The sequence below is a fragment of the Glandiceps talaboti genome, chromosome 22 (assembly GCF_964340395.1).
Source record: "Glandiceps talaboti chromosome 22, keGlaTala1.1, whole genome shotgun sequence".
Classification (NCBI taxonomy): domain Eukaryota; kingdom Metazoa; phylum Hemichordata; class Enteropneusta; family Spengelidae; genus Glandiceps; species Glandiceps talaboti.
The window spans coordinates 8,820,322-8,833,524 of record NC_135570.1 but is presented as its reverse complement, the minus strand read 5'-3'; positions in this window follow the sequence as shown (position 1 = coordinate 8,833,524).

Below are 13,203 nucleotides of genomic sequence, written 5' to 3'. Positions count from 1 at the left end.
GTTCACCTTGTATGTAATTAGTGTTCACCTTGGTGGTTACTGAAAATAATGTTTAATTATTATTACTGAGCTAGGTGGTTACTGAAAATTATTTGTAATAATTATTGCTCACCTCTGTGCACTGAAACTAGAAGTGTAGTGGTGGTTAGCTATACTCACTAAGGTAATTACTCAAAATAAGTTGCAATGATTACCACTCACCAACCTGGCAAATGTCTTTCTCAGATACCGTTTTTCGAATGTTTAAACTATTTGAAAAATTATTGCTCACCTCTGTGCACTGAAACTAGAAGTGTAGTGGTGGTTAGCTATACTCACTAAGGTAATTACTCAAAATAAGTTGCAATGATTACCACTCACCAACCTGGCAAATGTCTTTCTCAGATACCGTTTTTCGAATGTTTAAACTATTTTTACTCATGACACTTAAAACTTAAATTAAAATATATATATATATATATATATATATATATATATATATATATATATATATATATATATATATATATATATATTCCTTATATGTATACTTCTTACTACTTGTTACTTTCATTGAAGTGACGTCACTGAAAAGAGAGTTGACTGGTATTTCTGGGAGCAGATTTACCAACAGAACGACAAGTTCCATTTGTTTTTAACTATCACATTGTATTTTTGTGGTCCTTAAAAGCTTATCGCAAATATTATGGAGTTTAAATAAAGTATATCATTGATAGCATCTACACTTGTACTGTCATTGTTATGCTTTACACAAGACACACATACATACATACATACATACATACATACATACATACACACACACACACACACACACACACACACACACATACATACATACATACATACATACATACATCCATACATACACATACATACATACATACATACATACATACATACATACATACATACATACATACATACATACATACAGGCAGAGAGCTGCTTTAATAGAACACGCCTAAAAATTTTGTTTAAAAAAAATGATTAGACTAGGAATGACGAGAATAATCTATTAATTCCAAGGGGTTCCAGCGTTCCGAGACGGAAAATTATTTCTTCTTCCTTTAACCTCAATACTTTCTCATCACCAGAAACCTTACAAATTCCTGAAATAGACATATCTGATACACTGTGATCGTTGGTAATGAAATGCATAGATACGGGATAGTTACGATTCTTTTGTCTGGTCAGGCCGAGATGTCCCACGAAACAAACACGTCTCCGTCTCGGCACGCTGGAACCCCTTGGAATTAATAGATTATTCTCGTCATTCCCAGTCTAATAGTTTTTTTTTTTTAATTTTAGGCGTGTTCTATTGGGTTCTATTTGGTGCGTGCGAATAGTAGAACTTTTCACACATATAACCGTTTATCACGCGCGGTTGTCGTTCTGTTCCATTACATTCAGATATGTTCAGGTGTTAACCTAACATTTCTGTATCTCGCGAATATTTCCTTTGAAAAAGAATATTTATTCAAAACGTCGGATTTTACATATATTTATACGGACTGATTTATAGTTCCATATGCATTTCTTTGTACTTCAGTCCTAGCAGTATTATATGTTTTACATACATACATACATACATACATACATACATACATACATTATTACATGTACATACATACATACATACACACACACACACACACACACATACATACATACATACATACATACATACATACATACATACATACATACATACATACATACATACATACATACATACATACATACATACATACATACATACATACAGGCAGAGAGCTGCTTTAATATTAATATACATCATATGAATAGTCGTGTACAACTGAACGGATTTTGTAAGTATATAATCAAGCTGAAAGGAATTCCTTTGTGTTTCCTCGGGTAACAAAGCCGAGAGAGCGTGTTATTTGATGTACTCTGTATCTAATTAACAGTGAAGCTAGCATACTAAATATTCATGTACATTTGAAGACCCCAGTGTCAAGTCTAACTAATATCGCCTATTTTGTATTCACACAAAAAAAACATCATAAATGCTTGCTTACTGGTTACAGACTTAGTGATTCTTTACTCGAGTACCAAACATGGGCTATTGATCTGCATATGAACATGTCATAATGTATAGCGGATTGGTATCATCCATACTTGTCCGATTAACTTGCTAATATCCCTAACTTTGAAAAAGATATCAAAGCATAACTTTCTGTCTGTAATGGTGTTGGCTTATGCGCACATTCACATTGTATTTCTTCGAGCACTTTGCATGCAACACCATACACAGCTAACAACTGAGACAGATCTATAACATAATCTACCCATACGGGAGGCAAAACTGTTCGGTTCTTAATCAATAGATCTTGATGAATACAGTAGGTGAGTGAAGCTAGACAGTTCATTTCGAATGGTTTGAATGAGTTATCGATGAGCTCTCACGTCAAACCAAACTTATTAGCAGTGTATGTCATTCAACTTCAGGGTTTATATTTGGACAACGGGTATCGACTTTTTCATTAACTGGCTGACATTTCACATATTCCCGTTTCACTGGTGGTTCAGACAGAAAAAAATTGAGACACCAGAGTAGCTGTCCGCCTCATTAGTCAGTGTCGATGGAAGACTAACACCCTTGCAAACGATATCTTGCATAAGGCGCATATCAGATTTCCCTTTGCATTGCTGTCCTTTGATAAGTGTGAGACGAATAACCCAAAGCCATTTAGGGAGCCTTCAGTGTGGTCAATGAATGGGGGTGGAGTTTTGAGTCAGTGCCAATTATGAACAGGACAAACAAGTGCCTTGAGGAGTGCAAACGTGTACATGTATGGAAAGCCGCAGTTGTGTTAAGTCTAAAGAAAACAATACATTGACTATGTGATGTGAACACATCTTTATATGATGTAAACAATTCATTATATGATGCAAGTACATGTCATGTCACATGTGTGACAGTTATTGACATGGGTTTACAAGTGTATTATCTCCATTTATAATATTGTACTTGATAATTAGCTGAATTAATCAATATTAATAGTTCACTCAATCTAAGAGATATCCTAGAACTTTTGGTTACTAAAACATGAATATTTTGTATGTCCGTGAAGACAATCATACTTCTCATAGGGTTCCTATCTAAAGAGCTTTATACATGTGAAACAATAGATTTTGGTTAGCAATACACTTAAAATTACTGAAAATGTAACATGTAAAATTAACTATGCAGTGTGTGGTATTATGCTCTGAGAATGGAGTGTCTTTTGCAAGAACAAAAAGAGTGTTTCTTGTCAACAGATGAGGGGTCATTGTGTTTTTTTATTTGTCAGGGGGTGGATTGCTTTGTGGATGAATTGCAGGGGGGTCACTATTTTTGAGTACAACATGAACAAAAAGTCACCGGCCCACCCCCGGCCGTAAAAACTGATCGCTCCCTTAATATATATAACGTGCTATCCATGTTGTGCATACTGTTGTGCCTGATCTAGTCAATTGTAAAAGTTCCCTGATATCATTGCCATCATCATCATCATCATCACCTTCACCTTCAGTATTGCCATTATCAGTGTTTGTTATTTGTTTATTGTTTATGCAGAGATTAATTTTGCACTGAAGAGGGAGAATGCCAATGTGCAGTACATATTTGAAAGGCTTTACATGTATTTCTTCAATAAAAGAGTGATAAACTTGGCACCGGTTACTATAACTGTTAAATTATGTAGATAGTTTAACAACAACATTCACGGACAGTGTGAGTGGTAAGGTGCGATGGTACACTCAATAAAATGCATCGTTTTATTAAACAATTTTCTTACAATATATGTATTTGTACTTTGGCAATTAAGGTACTCATGAAAATAAATGTTGAGTGCTCATCTCACTTTTACATCTCAAAACACACAAAACAAATTGACAATCATTGAATCTTCAATTTGGTCACAAAACTACGGATTGTAAAATGTGACCCTCTCCCAAACATTGTAATGCAAAATATGACCCTTCCCCAAGAACAGATTGTAAAATGTGACAACCCCCCCCCCCTCCATTCATCCGGCCCTCCCTCTGTAAACATTGAAGGTTCCCTTAGAAAGAAACGTTTTTCGATACAAATATGATTTAAACAAGCTAAGAAAGCTAAAACTACCGTAGGTAAAAAATCCAAACAGATATGTATGTTCTGCTCACACTTCATACTCAGGCGTTTAGTTTAATGATATGCCAAATTAAAGGTACTAAAGAATCGTATTATTCGATATATTCTGGATTCAATCCGTTTATGTAACCATGGAAACTATGGAATGTGCATAGTTAGCAACATTTTAGTCATAATGACGATGCGTGATCAATTGACTTATTCTGGATATGACATTTGAGAACCCAACGTGTATTTCTGAAATGTCACTCCATCGTAAAGTACATGAGGTCTTTAACTCCAAAATAATGATAGATATTACTTTTGAGTAGAGCTTTATGTAGCCCACGTAATTGCTTGACTATAACAATAGTGCGACGTACACGTGCGTAAGTTCATACAAATTGGTGGATTGTAATGTGTTCAATCTAGATTCGAGAAAAGTGATAGAATCAAGCAATTTGTTTCCCTACAGCTAAAAGACGCGATGTCCAATGCATTTCTGGAATAAAGTCTTCAAAGGTTGCAGTACCTTCAGCGTTGCAGAATAACGTCTTGGATGATTGGACTTTAAATAGGAGCTTTTCAAATTCTGTTGTCCAAGTCCTTTTGTGTTGAACTGACTGTCAGGAGTTTTGGGCTTTTTTTTTTTACACGTACAGGGCTTTCGACTGGAGATCGCAGCCAATATCAAGAAATCCACTCAAAAATTGTTTCAACAAAGAGGACCAACATGACAAACTTTGAAACGAATGTCGATATAAATAGCGTGTCTGCTTTACTATCTGCTTTTAATTACTACCTTGACTTGGTCTTGAATGAAATAGTACATCAATCGATGTAAAAAAAATGACAGCATATTAAGCCTGGACAGCATATTAAGCCTAGGTTAAAGGGAACCCCACTCCTGGAAACAAAGGTATTTTCATAGACATTGTCATTGGGTTCTGAAGAGTCATTTCATGAATTCATATTTACATAAATTTCGCGCGATTACCAAAAAACACAAAATTAAATCTCTATTTCACTTCCATTGTCCTAGCAGTGATCCACTGTTGCATCATGAGACTAAACAGACATGCATATGTATTAAATGAACAAATGGCTTTCTATGACTTCCAATTGTTTATTACCTTCAGATAAATAGTCACGAATATGCACAGTCCATCCAATGCATATGCATGTCTGGTAAGTCCCATGAGGCAACAGTGAACCACTGCAAGTACAATGGAGGTGAACAAAAATTTCAATTTGATGTTTCTTGGCAACCCCGTGAAATTTATGTGAATGGTGTGAAATTATGAAAAGATCCTTAAGAACCAAAATGTTTATTGAAATACATTTATTTCCTGGAGAGACGTTCCTCTAGTATTAAACCATACATTCCATAATATTACTCTGTTGGTTAGTATGATCCATGTTAAAAAATCAATTTAAGATTATTGTAACCTAGTATATGGTATTTATCGCTATCGTAAGACAGATTCTGAAGCCTAAAGAGACCATATATTGAAGAAATTGTGATGTGGAGATGGTGATGGTTTTTAGATTACTTATAAACTATGAATGGAAATTGGATTTATTGCGATTGCCATGCACTTGTATAACCGTTTTTGTACTTCTTTCAATTGCTCTTCTATGCATAGGCAATCGGTGGAATATTATCGAAAATACATTTGAAGGACATTGACTGACGTTTATTTGAAAATTGTAGTATAAATTATCTTCCAAAATAATGAATTTCGCATTCATACCCATATTAACGTTACCATTATCCTTACAAGGTCGTAAGGCTTGAACTGAAGACATTGAAAGGGTTTACGAACATCAAGCTGTCCATCAAAATAGATCTCTTGACGATCATATAGTACAGACTGATAAGAATTGAGTTAATAAGTACTTTTTTAAAGTTTTTACGACTCCGTTTCGAGATTTGAGAGGGACTTTGTCTGTTTTTGTGTCGAAAGTACGAAGGGGTCGTGATAGTAATTTCTTTGACAAACTGCGATAGTGATGCCTACCATGTAACACGTGGATAATCAACAGACATCATAGCTGTCTTTAAACAAAGAGAGATATCAAATTCTGCGATCCCTGCGTGCTGTCCCCTCTAATTTCAACTTTGTTAACCCACCAGCAGTACTCCGGCACTCCAGAACTGCATAGCTGGAAAACGAATTTGAGTACAGTAAAAGGTTATGTACGATGAGATAAGTAAATGTATCAGACAGTCGAGAGGTTTCCCCACTTTGTCAACCTAAAGCATCTAGGCTACGAACATGAAAAAACAACGTGATTTACATCAAATGTGATGTAAGTGGAGACGTTAAGAAATTTGCTATTACGACACCGATGTGTAAGTTCATATACTTCAGTTTATGTTACATTGGTGACGAATGTTGCATTTGTGTGTCACTGAGAGATACGCCTGTCAATCTTCAAACCTTTCCCCATTTCATTACTCTAATATTGGGACATGCAGGGAAATCTAATACCATCAATATGGATTTTCAACCATCAATACGATATCAATTTGTAAGTCTTCGAAATTGTAAGGTTTCAACTACTTTTTTTGTTACAACTTCATATATACACCTCCACACTTTGAACAAAAAATATTCGCCAATATCAACTTTGCTAGGATCTCATCCACTGACAAATCATATGCGGAGAGTAAATGGCGAGTTCATATGGATGAGTATCTGGTATTTACAACACTTAATGTATGTTGGATTTGTAATTTATAACAAAATCTTATCGTTAAACAAACTGAATGTGAAATTACACTAACAAAGTCTCTGTTTGTATTTCAGTACATTGCAAAAAGTTATCAAAATGATATGTAAAATGTTTGTCATTGTACTTACAATAACAAAGATTGTTCACATTTATTAATCTTTTACAATGTATCGAGTACAAATAAGGACTTGCCATATGTTGTTTCACATGATTTTTTTTTAAGTAGGAAGCCATGATAAAACTGTTTTATAATCCAACATCCAAAATAAATACCTAGTCGTAAACCATATGGCCATTTTATAGTATTGACATAGGCTAATTTGTCAATAGTTTAATTGCAACCGGTGGGCAATGAGAAATTCCACTCTAGTGTATACGTATAGTGATGAATATAGTAATATACTTGTTATGCTACCCACTTACATATATATAGCTTGAATTAGTTAAATGAATATTCCAAACGGGGTACAGAATACTTAAATCCGTCAGTTGTCCTAAAAACAAAACCGGTTGGTTTCAAGTAGCTTTATCAGATTTTCAGACCTTATATTGGTAAAGGTGGTATTCCCGGTTACTTATCGTAGGCTGATGTTGAGGGAATTAACATTTTTTCCACTTGTTCGTAAATCTTGCGGGACTAAATCTAAAATCGATTTTATTGAGCGGGAGACGTTATGTTTGAATATCTGAGGCAGTGTGACATAAACAGCTGACAAATTCATGTAACGATAGTACATGCCTTTTTGCGTGGAGTAACTCGCGGCCCTCCAAGTACGTTTTGATTTGTTGAGTTGTGGTGTGGTGTATTGTTTTGTGCAGTGCATCTTGTGCTGTACTGTACTGTGCTGTGCTGTGCTGTATTGCGTTGTGATGTTGCGTTGCGCTGCGTTGCGTAAATTAAACCCTTTAAGATCTAAGATAAGTCATAAATATGTGACGCATTTGTAATTTCCTTTTTACTGAAATATTGTGATAAGCGAGGACAAAGTTTTTTTAAAGCGGGGTTGTACTAGAGTGAAATGACTTTGTACATATTACTAGATAAATTGGTTCTTTCTAGCTGTGGCTGTAATAGTGCATAACAAACACATGAGAACATTAATTCGGTGCATCTATTTCAATCATTGAATATGATCCGTATTAATTTAAATAGTTCAATTTCAGAGTATTGATTCTATACAGTTGTCTGATCAGTATATATATATGTGATATTTGTCAATTTGCTCTCAGTACTAATGACTTGTTCCATGTTATAAAGCCCCTTCAGGCTTTCACGGTTCATATGTCTCCACAGATAGTCCAGTCAATCTAGCGGAAAAAATGGCCGAACCCAAACATAATTGCAACAGAAATAATTTTTAGTGCATCTTGCTCAGAATTTTATGCTGAATAACATATCAAAAGTCTAGAAAAATCTAAGTGGTGGAACATGGTGAAAAATGACGTTTCTTAATTAGCATAATTAGTGAAAAAATAATATTCATGAAATATCACTTGTTCAAAAAACCTATGCAAGTAACATGTCTATGGGTAGGTCTGAAGGTGAGTAATTACTTTGGAGTCACTGTACGATCGTGCAACCATTCCCATAGAATTAATATGTGTATTTTTTTTAATTACTTTAATTAAGGAGACTGATTACTTGTAACGTACAATAACTATACATTTTTTTGAACGCCCCTGTTAGTTGTATGTCTCTCATTAGGTATTGGAATATTTGAATCCCTTACTCTCATTATTAAATAACTCCTCCCTTGATAGATAAACATGCATGCTAAATAAGTGTTAATTAGTGTAATTAACATGTAAAACAATACATTAGTAAGCATACATGATATTTTTTGTTCAATAGTTATTGACACTTGATTTTGAGTGAACATAACTTTTCAATCATCAAACCACTCCAAGGTAAGCTAAAGAATAGTTAAAGTTTCCTAATTAATTGATTAATTAATTGATTAATTAATTAATTAATTAATTAATTAATTAATTAATTAATTAATGTAATTATCGTCAAGATGTTGAGAAGTTTTTTCGATTTAAAGTATGCAAGTAATATGTCTTTCGATAGGTCTTGACCTTAAAAGTCAGATGAACATCATTATCAATTTGTCAAACCTGAACGGGAGTACCATTCATGGGTTGTTGGTTTTATAAATACATGTATTCAACCTATTAGACATTGTGTAAGGAGAAGATTATGTTTTCATTATGTGATTTTATATCACCGTGTGTCCAGATGAGCGTTCAAAAATGATGTAGCTACACCATAATTATACAACCTCGACGCTGGCATCTGAGATGCTGTACTCCTAGACCTTTTTGTCTTCTTCCCAATAGTTTTGATATCTCTCAGAGAAAGAAATGCCCCTTGATTCTATCAATATTCCGTCACTGTTTGTTTACATAGGATCGTCTGCATATCTATAAATATGTCTTCTTTGGGTGGGTTTACCAGTGCTGCCCTTTGTCTTTCAATTAAGGCAGCACTGATTGACTTGTTTCTAGATCCTGTTTTACCACATACGTGCTATTATTAGTGGTACCGGTTTAGGAATAAGTTGTGATTATCTGCTTATCACAATTGTGTATTTTTGTAGTTTTCTTTATTTTCAGTCATTCTAAATGAACATACTATATTTAAAAAGTACAATTTGTGTAGTATCAGTGTGTTTGTTATTTCTTGCGTTGTTGATACCTTTTGGTCTTTATATTCAATTTGTTTAAAAGTGAAAAAAACATGTTCACATTCTGTTCTGTTTCAAAACCTGCCAGTTGAAACTTTAATTTCTAACTATGAACTATGACATCCTATGAGTTATTGCATTACATTTTACAATAAAGTTTGGCTTTACTAGTTATTACTTGGCATGTTCTACCCTTTATATTTCGTTTAAAGCTTGATTTCTGACAACATGATCTTCAGTTTGTACATTGAACTGTACCTTGTTTTTAGTAAAAGATATCTTTTCATATCTAGATATAAATTAGCTTAAACTTGAATCTTTTGAATTCCGCGCTATGTAACACGGACACATATTACTCCTACAGACAAGTATTCAGATGAGTATTATACATTTGTAGATTTTGTTACATCCCTCTGTGAATTGTTTGAATTCAGCTGTGTTTTTATTTCAATGTTACAAAAATATAGATATCATCTTTGAAATGACATGAAAGGCAGCATTATAGGTCCATTTTTTTTGCACATTACATGTATTATTACTACTGTACGAAACATAAGACGATTTTAGGTGATACAGGACATCAATAATTTATTTGGAGGGGGGCCTTCCTCTATTATTTCTGTACCATTACCAGTCATCTCAAAGTTACGTATCATTTTGAGTACAAATCTCACTTCATCTTTAAAATGAATTTATTTAATATTTGAATATGTTACGACCACAAACTAATTTTATCTTTGACCTGGAAAAGTCATTTTTACTAATTCTGCATACTGCGACATCTCAAATATAGTTAATAAAAAAAATTGGCAAATTTGGCTCAGAAGATGCCTTCTGTACAATGAGACAAGGAATTCTTGGAAACAAACAAACTTTGGAGCTCCAAATCTATTTACGGATGATCGCACGATGTCACAAAAGCTCAATAAAGTATAACTTCGTACGTTTGGGAGGGGAGGGTCTGGCATCAATGCAATTGCTGAATTTCATTCTTGCACTTCTAACCAAAGTTCGAAAACTTTCACAATCACGCCTTCAATGATAACTTCTATATTTATACTAAGATGTTCATAAGTTGATTAAAATTTACTTCTTATGTGATATACAACTGCTAGATTTCCAATATAGTATTTAATGTGTTGTCCTAAATGGACAAAGTTCATTTATTGAGCTTGTGGGATATATTATGCGATTGTCCCTTAATCCTTGCACAAACAATGCTGATGATATCATTTCAACAGATTTTTAACTCCTATTTTGTGTTTGAAAATGACCTCTTCTATTAAGTTCTAAGCTTTCCACGATTGTATAACTCTATAAGGGGTCGTGTGATGCAGAATACTATAGGCGAAACGTAGACCAAAGCTAATTGTAAGCAAAATAAAATATAGCTACAATAAATCGCCTTTGTAATATTAATAGTGTGGCTGATAATGACTATTATAATTATTTCATTTTTCTTTTATTAGTTTCATCATCTAACTTTATTCATATTTTCTGTGTTTGTGTTTACATTGTTACACAATCATCACAACCTTTGTTCTAATTCCAGATGACAATGCTAATTCTTACGAAATGATATTTAAAATTATCAATACCTTTGTTTGGATATCAGGGGCAGGTAAATGTTGCGAAGTACTTTAGCTTCCCTCATTTTGTTTTCAATTTCTACAAAAATATATGGTATATTTGTTTAGATTTCATTTCATTAAGTTTTATTCAATTTTGATTCCATTTTGTGAGGGTGATTTAATCATTTTTTATTTTATAATTTCTTATTCCCCGTAAAACACATGCACAAGAACTAAGCATTTATCAACCATGCAGTGCCTGTTTTTTAAATGAAAATTATTTGGTTTCCATAGAATCAGTGAGAATTTAAATCCTTTTAAAGTTTTGCCATTCACTTTTATGACAGGATTTTAAAAATGGAACAACTGAATTTGATAGCCTTCTTGACATGTCATTTGTTTCGAACAAAATTTTTACCGTATGTAATTCCTGTTATATCAGGCTAACCATTAAGTTTGACTAATTATTTGAGTCACTACATAAATGATTGCGGGCTAGATTGAATTGGAAGGCGATTGTCATGTCATTGTGGTAAATTGACACAAACAAGTGACTGATGATGTTACTTTCAAATTATATCAGTGTTGAAAGGGGTGTTTAATTAATTCATCTTTCTGCACTGTTAATAATAATATTTATAGAATTGAATCAGAAAGTTTGAAGATGGAAATGTGTTAAAAAAGAACAATATGATAAGAAAGAGATTGGCTGTTTAGTTTAGTGATGAGAATGATGAGGGGAATGGACATCCCATAATACTTTCATGTCCTTGTCGACTCTCAGTATAAGTACATCTTAATCTTGTGTTCCTCCTAAGTTAACAACTTGATATCAGTACGGTATGCGAGAACAATATGTACACATTAGTATACAGCGATACATTGGTATTAGAAGTACACAATGATCTAGTGATATAAGTAGTAACTTTTGCAACATTGTTGGTTAGATGCATAAAGATCATTATACGTATACTACTGGGTGGAAGTTTCAGGCAAGATGCAATTGTTAACATTTATTGCCTTGATTTCTCTGTTGCATAACTACAGAACAGAAATATGAGTTATCAGACTGTCTTTGATGATATTAAAAGGTCCATTGTAGCCTATGTAATTTGTCATTTCAAGACCTTCCCAAAGACATATTACTTGCATGGGAGATTGATAAACCGTGTATATGCTAATTATGCTAATTACTAATTAATTAAGAATCTTTGATACATTTTACATGAAAGGTGTTTGATGATGACAAGCACGCTAAATTTATTTCCCAATGTACTGCAAATCAAATGAAATATAACCTGCATACATTTGTGTTAAAATGTTATCAAATTTGAATATGCTGATTATAATTTTTCATAATTTACATATTAATTATGCTGATGAGATGTTGAATCATCATATGATGGTCCTAGTATGCTTTTTCACCCTTAGACCTATCCATAGACATGTTACTTGCCAGGTTTTATTGCGAAAACAGCATTTTAAGAATATAATATTCTCGGTAATTATGCTAATTAATAAAAACCTTATTTTCACCATGTTCCACCACTTAGATTTTTCTAGACTTTTGATATGTTGTTCAGCACAAAATTCTGAACAAGATGCACTAAAAATTATTTCTGTTGCAATTATGTTTGGGTCAAACCTTATTTTGACTGGACTAAGAGGACACTGCTAATGTTGTAATAATGCCGGGGGTGATTTTTGAACATATACGCGGACAAACGTTAAGCTTCTCCCCGCAGTGCACAGATCAGGCATACATGTTACGGCATTAGCGAACGACGGATGAATAACAATTAATGGAGTAATGAACCATTGACTTGAGCGAATTCAATCTTTTGGTGAAAGTTTTCCATACCTACCTACGTGTACTTACTTACCAACAAATCTTTGATCGATCGATCGATTTGATAGGTTATCTATTCGGTTGACTTGTATCCGTCTGCCTGCCCGTCCGTCTGTCTGTCTCTATAGTCTTTTGATGTGTCTATTTGTCTGTCTGTCTGTCTGTCTGTCTGTCTGTCTGTCTGTCTGTCTGTCTGTCTGTCTGTCTGTCTGTCTGTCCCTTATCAACAAATCAATC